Source organism: Lissotriton helveticus, chromosome 7, assembly GCF_964261635.1.
Source record: "Lissotriton helveticus chromosome 7, aLisHel1.1, whole genome shotgun sequence".
NCBI classification, from domain to species: domain Eukaryota; kingdom Metazoa; phylum Chordata; class Amphibia; order Caudata; family Salamandridae; genus Lissotriton; species Lissotriton helveticus.
Genome location: NC_136068.1, coordinates 1394266833 through 1394281831, shown reverse-complemented (window position 1 = coordinate 1394281831; position 14999 = coordinate 1394266833). Strand labels below are relative to the sequence as shown.

The window sequence follows — 14999 nt, the reverse complement described above, 5'->3', positions numbered from 1 at the left end:
CGGCTTCTGATATTAAAACTGCCAGTTTCTTCTGATCAGAGTTAATCCTACATCAAGCACTAGAGAGTCAATCTTTGCTACCAGAGCTGCATGAGTATGCTTTATAGTGAGCAATATAGGTTCAATATGTCAGGAGTGTCCGCAGTTGCGGTTCATCCCTTACCCCCATGCCCTAATCCTCAACTGTCAGCTCTCCCCTGTCTCTTACCTTCTTCCTTGCATGTCTACCCTTCCTCTTTCTTGCGGAGCGTTACTTTTTCTCACTGATTATTTCCCTCATACGCTCACCTTTCCCCCTGCTCCCTCCCTCACTCCTATAACCTGTTACTTTCGCTCTCTGGCTCTGCCCCACATTCATCCATTTTTCCATCCATGCTGTAATTTCCCATCGGATTGCCACCTGGCCAGTGTGTTACCTAAATAGCGGATATTTTTAAGTAACAGCTGGTAAAAAAACCTTGTAACTCAACAAAAGCTCATAGTTATTCTGGTTTGAAATACGAGGTCCAAGCAGTTAATACAGGTATATATCCAGAGCCACTGGAGGTATGCAACTGTATGGCTGTGTTTTTTTCGCGTTGTTGAATATTTGCTGCATTTGCCACAATCTGCAGATATTTACAGAAAAAAAATGTTTTTAGCTTAAACGTTCAAAAGTTACAAAAGAACGCAGCTACATGTTGCCACACAGTTGAAGGACCTTGGCAAATGGTAACTGGTCACCTTTCTGTTGCTTATATCTGTATTTCAGTTTTAAACTGGTATTAATGAGATGCAACCAATGTTTAGACAGTGTTAAAAAGTGTAAAAAATTACAAATTAATATAGTGATGCTATAACAAAATGTGCAGCATTATGCCACATAATTTACTGAACCTTGCTGCATAATTTGGCTCTCCCCTGCTGCAGAATTTCAGTGGCCCTGTATATATCACATCAAAATTATTACCAAGCAACATACACAATTCCTAAATTATTATTAAAGCTAACAGAGTCTTACTCTTTGCTGTTCAATATTTGTCTCTAAACATTTTTGATGACCTGCCTTTATGACTTTGATACTCAGTTGGTAAATGCAATAATTGCAGCTTCACATTCACTGTGCTCCAGATGAAGTCTTATTTTTGTCTATAATATCCGGGTGTGCATCGCGAACTCCTCAAGACCACTATACTTTCTGTAACACTCACTGTACTGTGTTCATTTTAAACCCCACTGTCATTTTAGTTTGGTGTCATTATAAAATAAAATAAAATTGCCTGAGCAAAATAGTTAAGAGTTAAGAGTGATTTATTTTTTATTTTTAAAAAGCTAACAGCAGATTTAGTTGCTATTCACTTACCAGCCTCGTCCCCATTTGCATCTGAAAATATGGCAAACCTATGTATATCATAAGCCAACTTTACAATCATCTCTTGCCTACATTCTTTGCAAAAGTCTGTTGTGATGAGGGTGTATTCCTTTTTGTTTGCAGGATACTCTGTTCATTCCTGGGCAGGGGGAGGGGGGAGGTCGGGGGCTTTGATGTTTGACTTTAACTTCACACCTTTAAACCCTGCAATGTTGCCAGTCTCGCCGCTGTTGTCATGCAGATACAGCCATTAAGGAATGAAAGAGTGATGCAGGGGAGTCTTCTAAAAGAAAGAAAGATGTAAATAGGATAAACAAAAGGAAAGCTGTGACCGCCAGGGCTTTAGGACGGATCGAAAAATACCCTCGATGACCCTTGACTACTGCCTGGCAGCCTCAGCCCAGCCCACGGAACCTGACGGGGGGGGGGGCTGAAGCCCCTTCAGCCCAATGGTTGTTGCGCGCCTGGTGGTCATTGCATGTATGAAGTTTGATTTACATAGCACAGACCTAGCTAGGAATCAACAGGGGCTATATGTTAGCACAAGGGGGGGGGGAGGAAGGGGGAGAGATGATCTTAGACGTATACATCAAGTGGAGATTACACAAACAAATTGCACAGCTTTAGACACCGTAAGGTGAAGTGATTGCCGAGAATCACACAAGGTTGAGCCAAGTGCAGAGGCCAGGATTTGAACGTTGGTTCCAAGGTTGGAAGCTTGACCCACTCTTCCTCTTTCCCATTCTTAATGAAGTAAGACTTAGAAGGATATCTTGGGAGAATTTAAATTGATACAATATAAACTGAGGCAGCAGCTGAGCATTGTGGCTTATGAGACTGGCCTCAATCAAACTTAAGACTGTGATCTAATACTAGAACGACACTAGACAGTCCCACAATGAGAGGGCTACTATAGCTACAGTGAAAAAGGCCTGATGGTGAAATAAGTTTTATGTCTCTGAAGAATTGTTAGAAGACCAACCGTGCAGAAAGGAGGTGCAGGGAAATTCAAATTAAGAAGGATGACATGTATTCCAGTTGTTTCTAGGCTATGTCCCCTCTGGAAAGAAAAACAAGTAACCCAGTTCATGTTTAGACACTTTTTTTTTTTTAGATTTATTTTATTAGCATAGTTACTTAAAACAATCGGTGTTCTTCAGCTTGACTCTCTTGGCCATTCCAAGCAAATTTGCATATGGCTGTAATACCACATAAAAGCTAAAACAATGGAATTCACCCTATTAATTACTAATGGTTTAGATAAATGCCTTTCAATACCTCACATTAATGCCGCCTTTCATATGAAACCATTCTTTGAAGAGGACATCTTTCTGAACGTTTGTGACTTGGGAGTGATTGTGCAAGGCTTTTCAGTGAGGAACTGGGTGAGACCAGAGAAAATGTACTCTCATGGCTTTCCTTCTATTTGGCACACCTATTTTTCCCCTGTCTGATTTTTCTGTTGTTGCTGATAAACATCCTGGCAGGTTTGGAGCACACAGAAGTTTTGCAGTATTGTCATCTGTGAAAAAAGAGGAGGTAGTGCACAGGATTTCGACCTCTGATCTCCGGCACTGTGATAGTGAGCACATGTCTCTCAGTGCGGGTGTAGTTTTCTGTTTTTTGAGTGATGAATGAAGGATGACTGCTTGCTTCTGAGCTCGTGGATTTTCAGTGTAAACCATGTTACAATGATCCAAGCATTATAGTACCCAATAACCCAGATGAAAGAGTGACACGATCTTCCTTCGTCTCATATGCTGGAGGTTTGAGCTCCCATTTGTGTCTTTGTCTTATTAAGGGTGACCCAAATGCATATCATGGCTTAGCATTGAAAAGAACGCCTACATAACCCCCAATGATACTGAGTCATTTAGTGTTTAGAGTTTGACAATTATAGACAGTTGCAATTCTGGCATGGGACTTCAAGAAATTATGATAAATACTTGTTTTCTTGTGTTTCAGAAGTGACCCATATTTGGAAAGAGGCATTTTCAAGAGCGCCCTTTGGAACAGCAATGAAGGAAACAAGGGAACACCACTTGGCAAATACCTCGGAAAGCTCAACTTTGGCTGGAAGCAAAAGCAAGGAAGTACTGGGCCGGTCAACTACAGCGTGCAAAGCCCTCTCTCCTGAGTATTGGAACTTGCGGATTCCGAGAACTCTAAGATCCCAGTGTGATGGGCAGTGATTTAAAGTCGATGTGACATGGCAGAAATTCTGAGCCCAGCAGGCATTCTGCTCACATAAGTAAAGAAAAGCACGCTTAGCTGCTTCCAAACAGACCAGACACCCAAAATGAAGTACAGACGCAAGCATATTTTCATGTTTCTACCTCAGCAACACCGCTTTCAGTCAAGAACCACGCCTACCTAATATATGTGATTAAGAACTTGAAGGATCATCAACTAAGAACATCAACATATTGGGGAATTTTTAATTGCATAAGCGTCCATAACTTGACAAACTCACACACCCGTGGCACATTTAACTTGGTGTCATTAACTCCGTGTCATTTAAAGAGCAATGTGTTCACTAATGGCAGGGCATACAAGGGTTCTATGTATGGCAAACCGGAAAAGACAAGAAGCTCTCTGTCAAAGCTTTTCAGCCTTGTCCTATAAACAATGCTGTGGAACCACTTGAACTTATTGACACTGACTTGCGGGACTTGCTCATTAATGCTTTATGAATCTTGGTGGCTGCTCGTTTAAGCTGAGATAGCAAGAGTAAATCGAATTATTTCCTACATCTAACATCCACTTGGGTGCGACTCTTAGTAAGCAAGGGGTGAACTAATGAATCCGCTATTTTAGAAGTTTGAACGGAAACAGCCAATTAAATTGTTTTTAAAAGGCACCAAGTGAGGGACTATCTAATCAGATTGGTTGATACCTACTGGTGCATCAACCAACCTAATTGGTTAATTCTAACAGCTATACAATCTGTCAATTAAATTGATGGGTATGAGCACTACAACAATTCCTGCTGACTTAGCTTCTGGTGTTCAGCCTCAAATGATCTGATTATTATGCTGTTGTGTTCTGATGTCACACTGCTTGCCCATGTTGAGCTTCCTGTCTGTTTCAAAGAATGTTTTGTGCTCTGAACTAGATGTCAACTTGCTGAATCAACCTTTGAAGCAGCCTTTTTAACTTTCAGAATGTGCATGTGCTCTTGTCCCCTAGTACCTCATTGCTTCCAGTCTCTGGCGATTGAGATGGGGGTTGCAAATAACTGGATTGGCTAGCTCTGACCGGTACATGCAAGCAAGAGGAATAGGAGGAACCAAAAGCGGGGGCTACCTCTGGTATCCCCTTTCTCCTTGTTAATATACATTATCATTTAGTCCCTGCTGCATTTCGATGAAACAAGAATCCAGGTTTCTTTGGAGAGAGGAAATATGCAGTGGGCTCCTCTAGTCTATGAAACTGGTCGAATGTAGTAGTTGGCTAGGAGTCAATATTTACCCGCGTTTTTAAAACTATATGAAGGATTTCCGAGATCTATCCCCAGTATCTGGGGTTTTAAAGTGTAATTTTTCTCAAAATACACAGTTTTTGCTCCTCCTTTTAAATAAAAATATATTTTTTGGACTTTTTTACAGTAAAACAATCAATAACCTTTCATCACACAACCCAATGCGCTGTTGTTATTTTGTAAATTACAAACAAAGTGATGAAGTCATTGGCTGCCTGATTGTTTCTTTTGGTTTAGGGAGGTGACTGGGCTTAAATGGTGCACTTTTGAGAATTTCACACTGGGTGCCAATTTCAGGGCCACATATCTTACGTCAGTAAAATTTCTTACAAATGTTTACTTGTTCTTTTTCATACCATAAATATTTTTTTACATAATTTTATTAATATATTATCAAGGTATGTATATTTTTTCCTATATTGCTGTTGTCAAATCCTGTGTACTATGTCATGTCACATTGATGCTACTGTTTGTGGATGGCAGAGGGATGATCTGTTGGAAAGTCAGGAGATTGTCTAACAGCCCAGGCTGCTCCTCTGACAGGCCAGAAATTAGAAGGTTTTCCAAGTACCTGTCCACTGCCAATTTGTGTTCTGTTCCCTACGAACTCATTGGCTACCAAGTGACAAAAAATAAGGAATGCATCTATCTGAGTGATCGGGATCACCTGCTCTGCAAATTATCCCATATGTGTCAAGTAGGAGAAATAGAGGACAATAACTGGGACCTGGATTGGATGCCACATTGATCCAATGTTTCCTGTGTATTAAGATTGAGATTTTTACCATGTGGGAAACAATATAATGTTCTGCAAATTGAAAAAGGTGAGCTGGGTGAGAGTGAAATCCGGAGATTTGTTGAAAGGCCAGTGCTGGTAATAGGCTCATTGGGATGAGGCGGTGATATGGAGCTAACTGGGTTCCATTCCCAATGGCCTTTCACAGACTTTGGTCCCTCTGGCTATCTTCCAGTTTCCTGATTGAACCATCTATCTTTTTCAATGGATGAATGTGATATTTACTCTCATAGCTGTCAACTGGTCCCATGTCATCAGGATGACTTTTTGTCCAGCTTGTGTTCAAACAGAACTAAGAATGCTGGGACTTAAAAGCTTCAACTAATACGGAGAAAATGTAAACTATAAATTCTGTCCTGCTGAATGATGTTGGTTGAAAGGCTTGGGCAGGATAAAGGTCTCTTCGGTCGACCCCTTTGAGCCAAGGTAACATCCTAAGATTCCAAACATTTCCATATTTAGCCAGAGTTTACTTACTTCTCCTGCTGTGCTTCAGGGTCATCATTTGCCCAGGCATCATGTGATACTCGCCCACCCATTCCAGTGGGTTAGGGGTCTTTCATGTGTCCTAAAATGAATTCCGATGCATGGCTCATTAATGTCTAACATTTCATGTCGATTATGCATTTGTTAATATGAAGGGCTTCTTACCAGGGTCTCCAACCAGTTCTTTATACACAAAATGATCCTATTCCGAGTTTCACCCTGTATTGTATGGAATGTTAATTGTTATCCTTGAAAAATTTGTTAAAACTGTTTTTCGTGTTATAATAACTGTATGTGTTTACTGCCCATTGGTTGGGAGCTGTGCTGCATAAAATGGAAATCTAAATAAACAAAATGAATCCTTTTTATTTGCTGTCAAATTGCACTACCTTTATGTATGTTGCACTGCAAATTATTGGTACTAAACTCCAGAAGACAGTCAGTTGTTTCACGAGCGACTGAGAGAAGTAAAATTAAGAAATTCATCAATAAACAAATGAGGCGCAATCCTGCTTAAGGCAGCTCAGCAGACAAGAGCCTCAGAGCTTCTTACTACTGGAAAGTGCAAACATGCATGCCCAAAAAAAGTGAGTTGCGTGCTTTTAAGGAAAATGAGACAGTTAGAACTTACTGCACACCGATGTGACACATTGGAAGCCAGTCAGAGAATGAAGAGGTATCATCTTCATGTAGCTGATGTAGGTAGAACACAGCATAAAGGCCAAGCAGAGACAATCGCAATGTTCGGCCCATATCTTCTCCAACTCTACCCGTTGTCCCACCTCAACATACCATGACAAGAGTACACTCTAGATGTTGCCATTCTCAAACATAGCACAACTACTAAGGCTAATCTCAGCATCCACATAACAGCGGACCACAATACACTTTACTACACTTCTCCTCTCCTTCATAACAACATGGGTTGTTCAAGTAATACTACACTTCTGTTGACTTTAACACAAACATGCTCACACAGCACATCACTTCTCCTCCCTTTAACACCAGTCCTAAACACAATTGGAATGCAAGCTGTGCTCATTCAGTTTTAGCTCTAATGGCGGTAGAGACACAACTCCACACACACACTTCATCAGGATGAATCCCCGGGACATAACCCATATGTGCCCCAGATTTTATCATAGGGTTGATTTCCCCAGAGCACACAACACATGTATTCCCCAGACTTGTTCACACAATTCACTTTTCAACACAAACAACACATGTATAAATCCTATTTGTTTACAGAATAGCGTTTTGGCACACACAACACATGATGGAGGTTTATTCCCCACCACAAACACTTGCACACCACACATTTGTTCATGAGGTTCAAATCCCAATACACCCTTGACATGCAACAAATTTGTTCATGATTTCTTTGTTTCTCAGATACATTTGCTCACGGGGTTGACTCCCCGCTACACTTCACATGGGACCTTGACAAACATACACACACAATCTAAGAAACTCAACCAACACACCACTATATGCTTCAATATGCAAACCTGTACTCGAAATACCAATATAAATATTTCACAATCTCTCGTGCTGAAAACAGTACATAAGCTATGCTATCGAATAAGAGGTTTTGCCTTTGTTTTCTGTGCTTGTCAACCATACAAAAATGCTGGTAACAAAGAATAGTAGAGTGTGAGAACTATAAATCGTATGTATAGGCAGTGTCCGAAGAGATGCCTGATCTCCTGTAGTGAAGTATACAAAACCGTGAGGGATGGAATGCTTAATTTAATCTTAGCCACTGGTAATTACACGGGCTGCATACCAGTCCATCGTGTTTTCCACATCACCTCAGTTTGGACCTATCCATGTACAAATTAGTCTTGAGTCTGCTCCAATAGGAACAGTCCAGCCCAAACTGTGAGGACAGGTCCACCATGAACCGGAACACAAGCAATCCAAGACCAGTTTTGCCCTTGTTAGGGCTTATCAGTCCGACATAGCTTGGTTCCGGTGGGACAGTGTGAAAGTGGCCACCTCTGGGTATACCTGTCCCACTTAAGGTGTTGCACTAAAGTATACAGAAAAGTGATGCAAGGAATGCTTAAATTAATGTCAGCCACTGTCAAATACTTAGGCCACATCATACTCGATCCGCAACCTAGTCATCTGAATCATGTTACACTTAATCGGATTGAAACTGCTCTGGGGTTGCTTGTGTTCCAGTGCAGGGAGGGCCTGGCCTGGCAGGCTTGGTTGTTCCAGTTGGAGCAGTGTCAAGACTGATTTGCATATGGCTTGGTCCAAACTGAGGTGGCAAGTTGTGCAAAATTACAATGGACTGTGATGCTGCTCAAGTAATTACCAGTAACACATTAGTGTGCTAATGTCATTAAGCATGATCATTGCTGCTGTGTGTTAACTTTCATGAAAATCACAGCGTTTACACGAGTAGAGGCACTAGTAGAGATTATACTAATTGAGGTATTAAATGTTTGCATATATTAGACTGTGGAGAAAATTCCCAGGTAACCTAAGAACATTCGTTAACATTTCATTGGAAAATCAGCTGATCTCTTATTTCACTTGCAGCGCTATATCATTGCTCTATAGGGAAAAAGAGTACTTCATACTTCATGCATTAACCTGGAAAAGTTGAGCACACTCTGCAAATGCTGCCAGCTCCTAGATTGCATTTGACCCATGGTAAGGGTAAAGCTTTCAAATTGCATACTATTTGGCTAGGAGAGAAATTATTTTACTTTCCAGATAAATAGATACAATATTGGGTGTTCTACTTTTGCCAGCTTGCTTAAGAATAAATGCCTATGGGCCTTTCCTGAACTATATATAGCTAATGGAAGAGTAGTGCTGATGATGCCTCCCTGGATTCCCAATGGCTGCTCAGTGTCCCATCTCATGTTTGACAGCTACAGCCAGCCTTATCTTTTTAAGAACTTTGCACGATGGGATGTTTTAGTTTATACTTGCAACACACAGAATGCAACACGTTGGCTAAAAAAATCCATGTCTGACTGAAGGTGTCACACTAGGCATAGGTTCAATTGGTGACTATAATCCCATAACCCCTGTTAAAGCGAATACCAAAGCCACCAAGAAGCATTGATTGGTCCATCAAGAAAGCAGTTTGAACGTGCCTCCCCAGTCATTCCTTCTCATTATGTGCCTCCCTGACAAGTTTGATAAAGACTGGTTTGCAAGAGATTATACTGCGACCCCCTAACCCCTCTCAGCCACCTAAAATGGTGAGCAACTGGATTTGCTCAACTATATTCCCTGACAGAATCCACTACTTCTCCCAGAAAACGACTACCCTTCCAAGAATTCACTGTACATATAAAGCAGAATAAACATAGCTGCCCAAAGTTTATTGCTTCTAGGGAGTGCGTCATGCATTAGAGAGGCCCAGATAACAGTGAGACAAAACTCCGTATGTTGAGTTGGTGTTCATCACTTTGTCGTTCCTGTTGCGATCATAAGGCAATTTCATTCACTAGCAGGAATCGGCTGTGACACTTCCAGATGAGTTAGAATGGAACACATGCTAAGAAATTCGTCGAGACTATATTTTATAGACTTTTAAACCATAGATCAACTAATGAGATTTTTCCATTTTGATACTCGGTAAAACTCACAACGTAGGAGTATTACCTTCATGACAACCAGCTATCCACGACTATTCAGATTAATCTAATGCAGAAGTTCTTAACCTAGGGTTTGCGTTTGTTCAAGGGATCTGCAACTATTTTGTTTAGAAAATGAAATAACATTAGCAGATTAATAAATTATGTATACATAAAAAAAGCAAAATTGAAAATGTTAAAAAGCTCTGCAAAGGAATTTGAAATTTGAGGCTAAAAATTAGATCAGTATCTCTAGCTTGATTCGTGAGAACAGCACACAGAATATAGTATGAACAATTGGTAACTTCATTTGAGCACTGGTATGCGCCAATAAAAAGATAACATGCATTAGGAGCAAAAATGACTTGTAGAATGCTAGAGTTCAGCATATCACTTCATCTTTTGGAAATAAACTCAAGTTTTGAATAGATCAAGCCTTCCTATTAACTTTTCTATTTCAGTTTTTTTTCTACTAGGTAAATAAATACGGGTTTCATAATTTATGTATTTGCATAATGTACACTTGTTTCTTCAATTGTGTTTATTGTTGTGAGGTTCACATTGTAGAGCATGCTTAGACTGGGGTCCTCTGCCTTAGGTAGAGATTCTGTGGGGGTCCATGGAAGTCAATAGGTTAAGAACTGCTGATCTAAAGCATCAAAATAAGCACATCAGACAGGATATTCCTCTACGCAGACGATATCCTGCTCTATTTAGCAGCCCCCACGAAATAACTTTACAGAATTTTAAATATCTTCACAAACTTCGGGAAATGCGCGATTAATTGGTCCAAATCCGTGCTTTTCTCACTACACGGGCCAGTTCCGAGGCTCCCACCGGGGTTTGAGGTGGAGGTGGCGGAGAATGGGTTCTGCTATTTGTGAATCTACACCAGCCCAGATCCCACCATTTGTTTTACACAAAAAATCTAGTACCCCCTTTGGTCAGGCTGAGGAATTATGTAAAACATTGGAGGGCTCTGCCCCTCTCCCTATTGGGCTGAGCTGCCCTTTGCAAAATGCTAGCGCTTCCCCGGTTCTCATATATATACTGCAGAACTGCCCGAATGAAATACCAGAGTCCTATTTTAGGAGCGTCAAGACCGAAGTGAGATCCCTGCTATGGGATGGGATGAGATGGGAGGGTGCCCTGCATAGCCTTGCATAAATTGACTAGGAGTTAATAAGGAGGCATCGCTATCCCAAATGTACACCTCTACTACTGGGCTGTACAGCTGGGGGTGGTTTACCACTGGATATATCAACCCCCAATAGACCCGGGTTATCATCTGGATAAATACCAGATGGGGAGGGAAGGATATCTAGGGGCTCTTTATTCTAAGGCCAAGTGGTTCTTTGGCCCTACGGCTCAAACCATAGTTATTTGGAGGCAAGCCAACGGGAAACTGGGCTGGCTGGATACCCTGACTCAGTCCACCCCGCTCTGGTCGACTCAAAGACGTGGGACACTATATCATCAACCTGGCTACGACAGATGGAATCCCATTGGTATTTCTAACATCTGTCACCTTCGGAAACTAGCATTTGCAATGCAATAGGTCTCACATTGCTGAAAGTTTAAACTGTTGGCATTGCTAATAATAATGCAACGCCAATAGCTTAAACTTTTAGTAATGCAAGACCTATTGCATTGCAAATGCTTGTTTTTGGTATGCACAGGAAAATTAAGTAATTTATCCAAAATCACAGGATATGGAGCTGACGCCCAAACTCGAACCTGGCTGCATCCCCACTTTTAAAGTCAGTTCTGGTTATTACACCAACACAGTTTTGTTTAAATCTGTTGCACTGTTTATTGGCCATGCCCAACCTCCGATTGGAAAAGCGGGCAATCTGCAATTGTCGATGGGCCAAGGCTTAGGCCAGTTGGTGGGCCAGTTTTTAGGTTAACTAAGGACTCCACCCCTGGTGCACAGCATGAAAGGCAATTGTTACAGCCTTAACAAGCATAGCCCCAAAGACATGAAGTCAGGCCAGCGGGCTAATGTCACAGGAAGAATGACAATGGGCTGCTGCGCTCCGACTGTCACAGTATGAAGTGTGCCTGCTTCCCACCTGGTGTGACAGAGTGTGCAAGGAGCTGCTGGTGGGAAGCCATTAGCACTTACTTTTCAGGGAACTGCAGCAAGGAAGAAGTCTGGAGCATCGGGTGGTGGGAGTTGGTGAGGGCCATGGGGGGAGCTCCCAGGTTTATTTTTGTCTCCCTCCACTCTATGGAACAGGCGGAGATAAAGTAGTCTCTGCTCCTCTCCTTTGTCTGCCAGATAACAATTATTGCAGTCCACAGGGACTGGTTGTGGCCTTAGTTGACTTTGAAACTGGAAAACCAGGTTCAAGTCCCAGCCCAGTTTGACATCCTGTGATTCTGGAAAATCACTTTATCTTCATGAACCTAAATTAAAGAATATGACCCTCTGTAATGTTATCAGGTGCTCAAGTAAAGCGCTCCAATGCCTCTGAGCCTAGTTCATATTAGATAAAACTGCACGTAAGTAAAGTAACACTATTTTTTTTTTTTGAGATGCACCTTTCACCAGTCTCTGAACATTGGAGCGCCTCTCAAGTACTGCAAAAAATAAAATGAATATCATAAAAAAGTAAGTGTAAAAGCCATATCTTGTTCCCCAGTGAACATTAATCAAAACATCCACCGCAAAGGAATGGATAAAAAACACAGTTAAAAGTCCGTTCCTTTTTAAAAAAAATAATTCTGTGCAAAGTAAAGTATATTTTTTTCACTAGAATGTTAACTCATTACCCTGAGATGACATAGACTTGATTACCATGTGACATTTTTGTTTATTTTTTGAAATCTCAAGGTTCTTTGTTTCTAGTTTCGATAACGATCTCCACAGCCATTGGAGGTACTCTCACACACATCAAGGGGCAATAGGTCCTACTGCCTCATTGTTGGGGGAGGGTCACTGGGGTGGGGGAGGGGGTGCTCTGGGGGATGATGGGTGGGGGGTGGGCACTCGGTGGTGGGGGGTAAAAAAGGAAAAAAATTCAGTTCAAGACCGACAAGACGTGAGAGATATTGAGATGAAATGCTCTGGATGTAAGAGATGGTTGTTATTTATTACTTTAAGTAAAAAAAATGGCTAGTACTAATTTTCGAATATGTTCCTTTAACGTTTGTGGGTTGAATAATGTGGTAAAACGTAGGGAAGTGATGCATGAAATACGTTTGATACAACCAGACATTATCTGTCTCCAAGAGACACACATATCATGGGGAAACAGTAAAGTGCTGAACGAATTAGGGTATACTGTTCTAGTTGTATCACAACAGTCTACTATGAACCGGGGTGTTGCTATTTTGGGGCGCCAATTAGGTATTGTATCTACAAGAGTTAAAGCTGATAATATGGGCCGCTGGGCAATTTGTGAATGTAGGATAGGGAATACCCCCATGACTATATGTAATGTATATGGCCCAAATAGTGATGACCCTTCTATACTTGAATTTCTGAATGTTGAATTAGCACTCTGGGGTACCCCCGTGTTGGTAATGGGAGATTTCAACATCCATGGGGATATAAATACATGGGACTCAACCTTTAAAGATTATAGGGGTCGAAAACCGAAGGTATTTAGGGGGTTGAGGCAATTATTGCTGCAACATGGTTTGGTAGACTGCTGGCCACTCTCAAATCCACTAGATCCTGGCTATACCTTTTTTTCTTCCCCCCATAAAAAATGTGTTCGTCTCGATTATATTTTTTCAACTCGAGACCTGTTAGTAGGTGCTCGGATGTCCTTAATGCCACGTATCACATCAGATCATGCACCCGTAGTGTTGGATATGACAATTTGTAGCCTACCTCGCACGCAAAGACTTTTTACATTTAATAAGAAACTTTTGGTAGATACGCTGTATGTCTCTCAAATGTTAGAATGGTCCCAACAGTTTTTCGATATTAATAGAGGATCCTCAACAAGTGCAATGGTCTGGGATTGTTTCAAAGCGGGGTTGCGTGGTGAGACATGCAGCTATGGCTGGGCAATGCAGCGTAAGGAAAAGGAAACAATGAAACAGCTATTGCAAGATCTGGCTAATGCAGAATGTGAGTTGATGGGTGACATAAGGAGAGGACAGGACTGTTGTAATACTCAAGATAAAGTGGCAAAATGTAAGGCGAAAATTATAGGGGTCTGGAGTCAGAAAATTGCTTCTCAATATAAATTGTATAAGGCTGAAAGGTATGAATACGGTGAGACAGTAGGGAGGTGTCTTGCTCAAAGAATGCGACAAAGACAGGTGATGCAACATATATCCTCTATTGAAAATAGACAAGGTTTGAGGGTAGAGACACCTGAAGGCATCATGAGAGTTTTCCAAGAATTCTATACCGAGCTTTATACTGAAGATAATGCCTCCCCAGAGTTAATAGAGCAGTTTATCAACAGGTGTTATCCGGGACATGCGGTGGAGGATACACAAAGAGCGGAATTGGAAGCCCCAATTACGATGCTAGAACTTGAGACAGCCATTACAAGTTTAGCTTTGGGTAAAGCTTCGGGCCCTGATAAACTGCCATTAGAGCTATATCTTAAACTGTTTCCAATCATTAAAAAAGACATGCTGGAGACATTCATAGCTGCCCAGTCAGGGCATCCACCGCCATCATGGGACGACGCCACTATGTCAGTTTTTAAGAAAAAAGATAAGCCTTCATATCTGCCTGGCTCATATCGGCCTATATCGCTTATTAATGTGGATGTCAAAGTCTACTCTAAAATTCTTGCGAACCGGCTGATCTGTGTGGTCCCGGGATTGGTTTCTAATCAACAGCATGGATTCCTACCTGGGCGGGATACAACAAATCATGTTTCCCGAGTCATTGCAGCCCTGGATTACGCCGAGACGACGCATAAGAATATAGGCTTAGTATTCTTAGACGCAGAAAAGGCGTTTGATCGCGTCTCATGGCCGTATTTGTGGGCTGTTATGACTAAAGTCGGATTTGGACCGTGTTATTTGCAGGCCATCCAGGTTATGTATAGGCATCCAAGGGCACAGATTTCTTTGTCAGGACAGTTGTCAGGGTATGTAGATATTTCTCGTGGTACACGCCAGGGATGTCCATGTTCGCCACTCCTATTCGCTATTTACATCGACCCACTGCTGCAGGCGTTAACCATATCATCACATATACCATCCATGATCTTTCCGGGGGGCAGCATGCGTGTGCTTGCATATGCAGATGACATTGCAGTTGTGACATCAGACCCGGACACCGCAGTCTCCGAGATTGAA

At 41.6% G+C, this 14999-nt stretch overlaps 1 long non-coding RNA gene across 1 annotated transcript in view; it reads left to right on the top strand.

The window, feature by feature from the left end:
- The window catches only part of LOC144770311 (uncharacterized), a 29778-nt gene extending 23296 nt beyond the window's left edge, over positions 1-6482 (top strand). The window contains exon 2 of the long non-coding RNA XR_013598861.1: positions 3317-6482. This is a non-coding gene — a long non-coding RNA (uncharacterized LOC144770311). The remainder of the gene's footprint in view (positions 1-3316) is intronic.
- The last annotated feature ends 8517 nt before the right edge of the window (positions 6483-14999 follow it).